Consider the following 11,528-nt stretch of genomic DNA (forward strand, 5'->3'; position numbering starts at 1 on the left):
GGCCTCGCAAGTGAATCTTCAATTTCTAAAGATAAAGATGTCTTTTAATTGTCCCATAACGGGGACATTTGCAGTGTTACAGCAGCAAAGATATACATCACACAGTGGCACCGACGTAATGTAGCCGTTAATGTATAACATTGGCAGCAGGCATTCATAAAAAGCATGCAAATATACACAGTATATACGTATATACACAGATCCCCATGTATATACACACTTACAGCCCACAACATATACAAGTGTAAGGAAACACTCCTAATGCCTGTCTATGGTTCAGAGGGGAAATAAATAAAAACGCTGCAATGATAAAAAAAAATACTGAATGATTGAAAATACTGCAATGATAAAAATACTGCAAGAATAAAAGTACTGTACCCAGCCAACATGTCCAACTGGGCCCCAAATGGGGTAAATGCGGGATTCCTGGGTACCAAGTGGGAATGGGCTAGAAGTGGGCAATGGTACAGGGTTCCATGTGGGCGCCATCTGGGATTGGTGGGCATGGGCTTAAACTGGGCAAATGTTGTGGGTGCAATACGGGTTGTGTATGGGCTAAGTGGGCATGGGTTAGAACTGGTAAAGATAAAGATAAAGATGTCCTTTATTAGTCCCACAATGGGGAAATTTGAGGTGTTACAGCAGCAAAGATATAGCTCACACAGAGTCGGCGGCGTAATGTAGCCGTTAATGTATAACATTAGCAGCAGACATTCATAAAAAGCATGCAAATATACACAGTATAAACGTATCTAAGTGTAAGGAAACACTCCTAATGTCTGTCCATTATACAGAGGGGAAAATGCTGTAATGATAAAAACTACTGAATCTACTACTGAAACCATTTATAGGTCCTATTTGGGTTATGTGTGGGCTAAGTGGGCATGGGTTAGAACTGGTCAACCATGTGAGGGTCTCATATGGGCTGTATATGGGCCAAGTGGGCATGGGTTAGAGCTGGTCAACCATGTCTGGGTCCTATTTGGGTTATGTGTGGGCTAAGTGGGCATGGGTTAGAAGTGGTCACCATTTATCGGTCCTGTTTGGGTTATGTGTGGGATAAGTGGGCATAGGTTAGAGCTGGTCAACCATGTCTGGGTCCTGTATGGGTTATGGATGAGCTAAGCGGGCATGGGTTTGAAAATTTGTTCTGGAGCCTTTTTGATATTTAATGCATGCTATGCTAATAGTAACCACCCGAAGACTATTCTCAGTAGAACTATTCAATGGATGCCAAAACGATAGAGACATGGCCATGGAGCCTATGCTGCGAGATTGTGAAAGGACTAAAATAAGTGTAGGATTTTTGAGGACCAGAAGTCAGCTTTTATTAGGTTTGACATTGATTTAACTTATGGAACAATGCAAATTATGGTCGGGTTGTTGTTGGACTTTTTCCGCTTTTGACTAAGGGACGGGTGTTTTTATTTTCTGGGACTCTTTAGAACAAGCGGCACGGTGGCGGACTGGTTAGCAAGTCCGCATCACAGTACAGAAGTGCAAGGTTCTCCCTGTGCCTGCTAGGGTTTTCGCCGGTTTCCTCCCACTTTCCAAAAACATTCATGATAGGTTGATTGGTCACTGGTCCAAGGTCTGAGTGTGAGAGCGGATGGTTGCTTGTCTCTGTGTGCCCTGCGATTGACTGGCAACCAGTTCAGGGTGTACCCTGTCGACTGCCCGAAGACAGCTGGGATAGGCTCCAGCACTCCCGGGGACCCTTGTGAGGACAAGAAGCAGTACAGAGGATTGATTGATTTATTAAAATTAAAATTAAATTCATGTATTTATCTATGCTAAATTTAACAAGGCTGGACGTTATATTTTGTGAATTTACATGTACCCCCAACTGTGACTTAATAACCCTTAAGGGACAAGATAACATTTTATAATATTCCAGACAGCTAAGATTGTCATCTATGAACTATTTGACAAGGCAGGTCCAGCATCGTCAGCCACATCCAACAGTCAACACAGTTACTTTTTTTTTAATAAACAAAATCAACATTATTAATTAATGTTATTTTATTAATTCTGTATGCTGTGAAAGATCTTTATTCAAAGTATATTTGAAGTTATTTCTACCTTATTGCTTGATTTTTGTAGATTCAAGTTGGAGTTGTCAAAATTACAGATTCTTTTGAAGGCAGCATATTCAAACTGTGAGAAAAGGAGCGAATGCAAGCTACGCGGTCTTTGAGGTGCGGCAGAAGAGCTGAAAGCACGGTGAGTCCCGAACGATAATTGAATTAATTAATTAATCTTGGGTAAATGTCTGGCTCTCATTTTTTAGACTTACTTTACAATGTGTTTTGTAATTTTTCAAGGTTGCCTGTGTTGGAAAACTGCTTGGTGCGTTAGCTAAAACACAGTATGCTAAAATGATAAGTGACGAGAACACAGAGGGTATATCAACAACGTACGTACTCGAATTATTTTGGGGAAAACTTAAGTACATTATAATCACCCTTTTAATAATACTGATAAGCGTTGTGTGTTTTATTTATTTTTATGAGGACCTTTACAACGAGCTACATATTGTTAGCATTGGGCCTACGACGCTAAACACAGTGTCCCTCGATCTCTCTCCAAAATTCTCCAAAAGACTTAAGCTTTCACTCAAATTAATACAATCTACTCCACTAGCTCATTTAAGGCTTTTTTGTGATGTGTTTGATTTGGGTAAGTAAAGCAAAACATATTAACTGTTGAATGTTGCCTGTTATTTAAATAATAGAAATTCAAGATGAAAGTTGAACAGATATTGAAATGCTAGATTGGCTCATTCAGAATCATGCCACAATGTGCTTTGTATGTTTTGTGTGTGGGTTTATCAAGCTCTAATTCAATGCAGTGTCCAAAACGAGCGCGCATAATTGTTGGATGAATGTTGGTTAATAGAGTCAGATAATAGTTAAAATTCCAACAGTTGAACAGATGTTGAAATGCTAGATTGGCTCATTCAGAATCATGCCACAATGTGCTTTGTATGTTTTGTGTGTAGGCTTATCAAGCTCTAATTCAATGCAGTGTTGAGCTGCATTTGAGAGGAACTACGTAAGTAACTAATGTGGAAAAATTGTGACTTCTTTGTGTACTTTTATTTTGAATATTCAAATTTTGTGGGTAAAGGTTAGAGAAAATAAGTTTAAAATGAGAGCTGTACAGGTATTTAAGTTTTTGGTTTGTAAAATACCCGAATGTGGGTTTCAGCAGGTGAGGCAATGATTGGACAGAGCAAAAGCTATGCTCCAAAATAGAAGTGATTACACCTTCACTAGACTAACCTGCAGCTAATTACATAATTATAAAATTAACACTTTAACCTGGCTTCCCCATCACAGATGTATTCTTTTAAATGCAAAGCTTTTTGTTCTAGCTTTTGTTGTTAAATGACATTCATGCCCAAGTGTCTATGCATCCATTGCAGGGATGTTTTCTCAAGTGACGAGTCTGAAGCCTGTGATGACGAAGTACCATCTACACCTCCCCATGGATTGTCACAGAGAAAAAGCTTCCTAACCAAGAGAGGCGCTGCAGAAGGTCCTTGAGTACGTCCAACGTGTTGAGTCTGTGAGTCTACTGCAGGATCTAATGCAGGTATGAAAATGATGAAATTTTAATGTATTATCTTCAAAATTATAAATAATTATTTAATTTCTTGAAATATAAAATTAGGTACCCTAAACCCAAGTAGGAACCCCAGTCCCAGTACATTCCTGATTCTGGAGCTACAGAGATCAAACCATCCTACTGTATCACTAAATAGCCCCACCTCTAAAACCCTGATTCGGAAGGCCGAGTTGAAAGACTTTCAAGATGGTCAACTGCAACTATGATAAGCCGAATGTGTTCACCCCAAGTCGGAAACTGAGAAAAAGACTCAATTTTCACATGATTTCAGTCCCTTCTATATTTAAAAGAATGTATTGGGGCTCTAAAAATGTGAAATATTTTTACAAGTATTTCTTTTACTACTCATAGGCAGTTTCATAATAATAGTACAATTTGGCATCGTGTATTGTTTTTTGGTTCCATTCAAAATGCACAAGACGTATAGACATATTTTGTTTGTGGATCGCTGCAGCATCACACGAGTGCACAGAGACAAACGTGGCAGCAACTTAAAACAATTAAAATATCGAATCGAAATCGAGAACTGAAAATCAAAAATCGAATCGGGGCTTGAGTGAATCGTTACCTCCCTAATCATAATCATTTTGGTAGAATGTTGGGCTCTTGCCCTTTGAGTGTATATGGCGTTACCGAAGCTGTTCACTTAATCGACAATTCCTTTCCTGTGACGTTTATCATACCCAGTTTAACTGCCAAAATATTTTTAAGTGTGTGATGATTATCTGGATCGAGTGACACCCATGTTATAATGGTTGCAGGTATTGGTGGATTGGACGATAGTGTCAGAACAATGATGGCGTTCATCATGACAAATCCTCTGTCTCTGAAGTACAATCTCTTTGGACATCGTAGCAAGAACAAGCGCCGAGACCTGCCTTTTTCGGATGTTCTATACGGTAATATATTTTTTTTTTTTTTTTTTTTTTAAGGGATTGTGGTGTGAAGACATTTCAGCATGTCCCATAAGGTTTCACAATCATTAAATAGCTTTACTAAGTTGGCTTCTTGTCTTTTTTGTTTTAGGAGCACTGAAAAGGAATGGAGCCACAAAGGACATCAACGAGAAGGACACAGGCAACCCTGTCCAAGTGGTTCATGGGAGCTTGTGATCAAGGTGGGAATAGGGCAGTTCGAGCTCGGAGATCTCAAGGCAACTGTCAGGTTTAAAACGTCCTGACGCCATTTTTAGACTGAAGGTGGCATAAATCCAGACCAAACCAGTTAGAGTTTTGTTTTTGACCATTCGCGAATGGGAGAGGAAGTCAGGAGGTGAAGCAGGCGTCTTGCCAGTTCAATCTCGCGCACTCTCTCTCACTCTCTACCACCCGTTCGGTCTTTTATCAGCAACCTAAGCAGACAATGGAGGTCTGTCTGAAATTCTAGCAGGCAGGCAGGAAGCAATCAACCACAGTAGTCAGTCAGGAATTCGAAACTAAAGTGTGTGCGTGTGTTCCAGTTGTGCGCGTGTGTGCTAAAGCAATAATGTGAGTGTCTGTGTGTGTGTGCGCAATTATAACTGATACAAATAGTGTATAAAAACATGATTAGAAATACACAAACTATTTACATATCCTCATCCCATCTCACATTCCCCCGTTTGTGGGTTTAAATCATGTCCTTACGGCTTTAAGACAGATCATCATAATGAAATCATACAACAGTGTGGTCATCCGTGGAGGGGCGAAAACCCTCAGTAGGGACAAAATTCCCCTCCTCCCTTCCGGCGTGGAACGAGATTCTCATGGTATGTTGGTCACTTGGGAATAAAACATAAAAAAACTTCAATATACCTAGTGAAAAATAACAAAACTGTCTCCACGCAGAGCTTGTCTCCACGCAGAGCTTGTCTCTGCGGCGACTTGATGGAGGCCCTTGCCTCGTTGTAGGAGGGGACAGCCGTCTTTACCTCCCGGATCTTCGTGTGTGGTGTATGTGTGTGCATGTGTGGGGGCAGGGGCAAAAGGGTCCATGTGTTATTTAGGTTTCAGTGTCCAGTTCGAGTTTGTCATTGTCCAGTTCGAATTCGTCATTCTCAACATCAATCAGGTTGTAATGGTACATTTGGGCAACAAACATGCAGTTAATAATCATCTTTGTCATAAGAATAATGCAACATGAACAGACTACACATAACAAAAATGAAAACCATAATTATCCCGATATATTGTCTTTCAAATTCTTCGTAGTGGTCATAACATCAATAATTGTTTCATTTTATTAAAAATGTAAATGCAGTAATGTTCTCCAATCAAGGCTAAAATTCTTTATGTACGTCATTAATTTCCAAACAATATCTAATCTTTTTGTTCTGTGGCTTCAACATTCGTATCTGTGGCTGGTTGTGCGGTTCCGATGTGCGTGTGGTCCGATATTGTGACTCAGGTGGGCTCCTGTTCGAGGGATTCGCGTTGCTCGGCCTTTAGCTGGAAACCGGAGAAGCTTGTACTGCAACTGGTGGATCCAGCTGCCACGCCCCGCGACCTTTGCTGCCGTCGGGGTCACTGCAATCATCTGGCGAGGGCCATCTCAGCATTCACTTGTCCCAACGAAGTCGTTTCAGCACCTTGAAGAAGAGTTGGTCTCCCACACGGACGTGATTTCTCTGTGGATCAGAACACACTGGCCAGTAATTGCGTCTTTTTTTTTTTTTTTTTTTTTTTTTGGGCAAAACATGTTTCCCATGTGGACTGGGACTGATGTGCCAGTCGCTGGTGGTTCTGATGAACCTGAGAGTCGATAGGGGATAGTGTCCTAACTTCGGCTGACACTATCCTCATTGCTGTGATTGAAACACAGTCTGGTCATTGTCTCCTTTTTTTCCCTCATATTCTTGATAAGTCTGCCCTTAACAGTCCCATTAGTGCGTTCCACAAGTCCTGCAGACTGTATGCACAATGACGCTTTGAGTCAATTTTGCAACAACTGTCCCACTTGTTACAACATCATTCACAAAATGCATAATTTTCACTTCAAATCACTTCTTGAAATTCCAAATGTCAGGATAATTTGTGTTAGGTTGAAGATGTATTTTATCCCATATTTTACTCTATTAGTATTGCAAAAGAATTGTTCCACAGCGTGACCCATGTTTGACCATATGGATGAGAAGACTTCACAGAGAAGCGGATGCCTGAAGACTGGATCAACGTCTGCAACATCAAAGGAGGTGTGCTGAGACACACCTCTGAAACAAAAGGACTGAGACTTTAGTACCAGAGCACTAAAAGGGCATATCTGCCTTTTCAATCAGTGGATGACTGCCATTGATGTCTGTCTTTCCTCTTGTGTCTGAGATGTTTACATGTTCCTGCTGGTGCTCCCCCCTTCATCTCTTAGTGCAAATACATTGTATTGTTAGGGACTTCCCTAATAAAATAGAGGGCTCGGCGGAGTGTGCTCCAGAACGAATTTGGAGATGTAACTGAGCACACCTCTGTTCGTTCTCCTCGCGAGTAAAAGATCAACTCTTGTCTTCCTTCCATTCATTTAGCCTATGTTCAGTGAATGCTTAGGTGATTGAACCTGACAATTTGATTACACAACACTTTTTCCAACTGTTTTAGCATCAACATATGTTGTCGGAAACAACTTAATCCATTTTGAAAACATATGAATTACAACCAAACAATATTGCATCTCAAACAAATAACACTGTCTAAAAAAAAGTTTTTTGTTGAAAAGTCTGTATGTGGGAACAATTTCATATCATACTACCCCTCTCTTGACTCATGGTTATGCTCGTGTGTCACTCTTATTACTTTTCCAATCAATGAATTAGGCAGCCAGGATTTGCCATCTGCCAATTTGCTGATCCTGTCCTCAGCAATGTTTGCACCTTTGTTCTCCCAATTTGTGCGTTCAATTACTGGTACCTTTTTCCCTGGCGTGGGATCAAATTGTCAAGTTGATTTTCTGCGTGTGTGTGCGTGTGGGGGTGTGTTCATTTTCCCTTTTAGCTGCGCTGTGTCGATATAAAGGCGAGGCAGTTTCCAATTGTAATTGTGTCATTTTCTGTTAAGTGAATTTTGCGTTCACAAATAACTATTTTAGACGTGCTTTATGCACAACTTTTCTTTTCCTGTTGTGGTTTTTAAAGCCCAATGTCGACAGAACGCATGAACATTTATCTTGACTGTCAGTCCACATTGTAACCATACAACTCATACAAGATGGGAAACCCCAAATTTTAATTAGCTCACACCCGCCTACGCTCTTCCTGCTTATCCTAACAATCTCTTATCCGTTGGTATCACAATGTTAGTACTCCCATCGCATAAAAGTCAGTTTGATTTCAGGCTGCGACCTTGGTTCTCAAACACTTTTACTTCTTATCAGTCTGGAATGCGCACCTGGTCTGTGTTACAAGTCTGAGTTCCTCCAGTCGGGAGGAAGGTCAAGTCGCGGTTTGGTGATAATTTGGACGGCTCCACAGTCGTGTGGCGCCTCCTAGATGATGCGGGGAAAAAATGACGCTGGGCTGAAATGCACCGCAACTTATCAGTATAATGTGTCCCTGTGACAATTAGGCCGGCGTGCAATGTGAATGTGGTGGGAAAAGAATGTAATTTTTTGATTCCTTAAAGCAGCAGTGAAAGCTCTTAATCACACTCTAAGTGGTTCTCTGCCACGAAATCCAAATTGTTGTGACTAAATATGCAAATGAATTCATTTTGCCCTGGTTCCTGCAGTAACCCAGGCTAATGAAGTCATTTTTTGCAGTCACTGTTTTGCTCAAATGGCTTATAATAATTTGGTAGTGCGTTAAGATGCTTTGTCGATACAATCTTGTAGTGTATCTTCACAAGTTCCAACATACACAACCCATTCCATGGCCATGACGATACTGTTTTAAAGATTACCAAGGCTTGTTGGACCTTTCTCTGCCACATAAATTACAGCCCTGAGAGGCACTGGGCCTCAACTTTATCTATGAAGGGTCAGGGATTTAATGGGGGTCACCGAGGCGTCCCAAGGAAAGTTTTTACAGAAAAGTGGTCTGGCAATATCTTTTCTCTTTCTTATCACTGACAATGCGCCCCTTTAAAGTTTTGACGTTTGTTTGAATTCGCCCGTGCTTATTAATTCTATTGAAGTCCAATTTTGTCAGTGTATCACGGCCTAATGAGTAAAACGCATGTTGATGTAGAACTCCTTCTACACACACTTTTATGTTTGACTTTTTACGTCACGTGATCCTCCATTGCTACCACAACTCGTCCTGAAAAGTTAATGTTTTGTAACAAGACTTACTGCTTCCTCCTTTCTTTCTTTTCTTTTTCCTTCCTTCTGCCCAACACGTTCATGCTTTCTGTGCATAATTTAGAATTTTCTTTTCCATTTTACAAGTTGGCCAATTTAAATTAGGTTGTTTTATTTGAAAAGCCTGTAATTCTCTTTTTTTTCCCCTTTTCACCTAATCACAAATTTCTTATCACAAAAATGAACATGTTAATTCTATTTTATTTCCTATTTTTCCAATCTTGTGACTCATTTCACTTCAACCAGTTCTACCTTAAAGTGGACAAGTACACATCAATGTTTTTTGTAGTTTCTATTTTCTTCTCTGCTTTAATGAAAATTATAGCCCTTCTAGCCAAATTTTTCCTGTGTCATTTCTATCTCTGCATTTCATTCCATTTCTGGCCTACCTTAATACTAAAACAAAAATGCTCTTTCAAAAATTAAAACTATCTAAAACTAGTGATGGCAAAATGAAGCCCCATAAAGCAGCCAAGCCCTGCAGGGAAATACTTCACACACGAATGGGCTTCGAGATGCTTCATTTTTCTTGACTACGCCATCCCATGGACAGAAAAATGTATAACATGCTTGGTGCATGCAATAAAATGGTGAGCTGTAAATCATGCTCTGCCCACCAAACAATATGTATTTGAAGAGTGATTTTAATTGTTCTGTTTTACTTTGTCTTCTAACTTCTCCAATATTCAGACAGCTCCGCCGAGACCAACGTTTCACCCCCACACTGATATAAAATGGACCCAACCGTTTGGGTCTCTTTCCAAATTTGGTACCAAAGCCTCCCCCACAGTGCGGCAGCTATCTTGAATTGGCCCGTTCCCAGAAAGTTTTACTTCATTCAGTGTCATTCAGTATTATTCAAAATCTTTCAGTGTCATTCCAAATCATTCAATGTCATTCACAATCTTTCCACATCCTTCCACCTTCCATCGTTCAGTGTCATTCCACATTCTCTTTCATATATAACATAACATAACAATAACATAATCCTGGGTCAGCAGACACCTAATTAATGTGTTAATACATGATACATTTTTCTATAAGCAACCCTTATGATTGTAACGTATTTTTAATTCTTTCTAGGCGGGAACTGTCCGAACAAAAAATTCATGCAATTTGTAATTAGACACTTTGTCATACAAAAAGTCACTCAGGGCAAGAGAAAAAAAATTGTCACTTGCCCAAGTTGGGCAAGTAATTTGGCCACTCGGGCAAGGCAAATTTTAGTGGCACTTGCCCTATGGGCAAGCAGTTTTTAAAGTTAACTTCGAACCCTGTGATGGTGTCTTGTGACCTGTCTTTATCAGCTGATGTTCCATGAAGGCGTGCCTTACCTGTCACAAGAATGAAGGCAAGTCACGCCCCCCGCTGTCCATTCACTCCGCCAAGACGCTGCTCCAGGTGGTAGAGAGGATGAAGGCTCCCTTGTCTCTGTTCATGGTTTTTATGCCTCGCTTGCAGATCTCAATGGCCTCTCTGATCCAGCGCTGTAGTTTGTTCTCTTCTGTGCGGATGACCCTGCCCTTCTCCCGGTCCATGATGTGGTTTTCCCTTTTGCAGTGGTCAGTGATTGCTGATTTGTAATGTTCATGTTGTGCTTGTTCTTTTACTGCTCTGATTTTTTAATTTTTTTGACAGGTAAGTCACACCCTCATGGAACATCAGCTGATAAAGACTGGTCTCAAGACACCATCATGCGACACTCTGAAGAAGGCGAAAGACTCGCCGAAACATGTCAGGTAAAAAATTAACCTAAAACATAAATGTCTGCTTTTAATGAATCAGTCAAATATCAATAATAAGAAGACAAAATGAACCTAATACAAATAAATGAATGCTTAATAACTCCCCTGCACATGCTCCTAAAAATCCAAACCTTCACCTGTAAATAAAACGTCCCGACCTGAAGACATCTTAATGTTATTATTTTGTTTTACACACAGCGCCGCCAAGTGGAATCAAAAATTTGTTTTTATTTTAATTTTCACGTACTGCACGGTGCCCTTCTGACGAATCCGACTGAAAATTAGTCAGAAAAGACTCAAGACAATGATCTTACTCTCTGCCGAATTTTGTGACGTTTTGGCAAAAGGCGTGGCTATTACGGTGCTGAAAAGTCCGATTGTACTTTGTGACAACAAAAGCTCCGGCAACATGACTCAGATGATCCTATCTTCTCGAAGTTGTACACATTTGAGGATACTTCAGCCCTGAAGACTTCTACCAACTTATTTTTCATCGTAGTAGTAGCGCCACCAACTGGTAAAAGCTAATACAAGTTATTTTCTTGGATGTTTTTCTCCGTGCAACTCAACAAGGTCGCCCTCATATATGCTCGGATTACTGTTTCGGCCATGAGGATGTCACAATACGAAATTCGTCCTTTTTCGTGAAAGGTTGTGGGAGTGGCATTGCACTGTTCGGCAATAAAACAACGCTGATTATGAGGTTGTAAATATGAACGACAACTCGTGAAACTTTACACACACATCAGGCCGAGCAAATTTATAATATATATATATATATATATATATATATATATATATATATATATATATATATATATATATATATACGGGGAGAGAGAGAGTGAAATTCATGTTACAACAAAAAAAAACAAATTATTATTAAAACAT

Source organism: Idiotropiscis lumnitzeri, unplaced genomic scaffold, assembly GCF_059441095.1.
Source record: "Idiotropiscis lumnitzeri isolate Australia: NSW breed Sydney's pygmy pipehorse unplaced genomic scaffold, RoL_Ilum_1.0 HiC_scaffold_95, whole genome shotgun sequence".
NCBI classification, from domain to species: Eukaryota; Metazoa; Chordata; class Actinopteri; order Syngnathiformes; family Syngnathidae; genus Idiotropiscis; species Idiotropiscis lumnitzeri.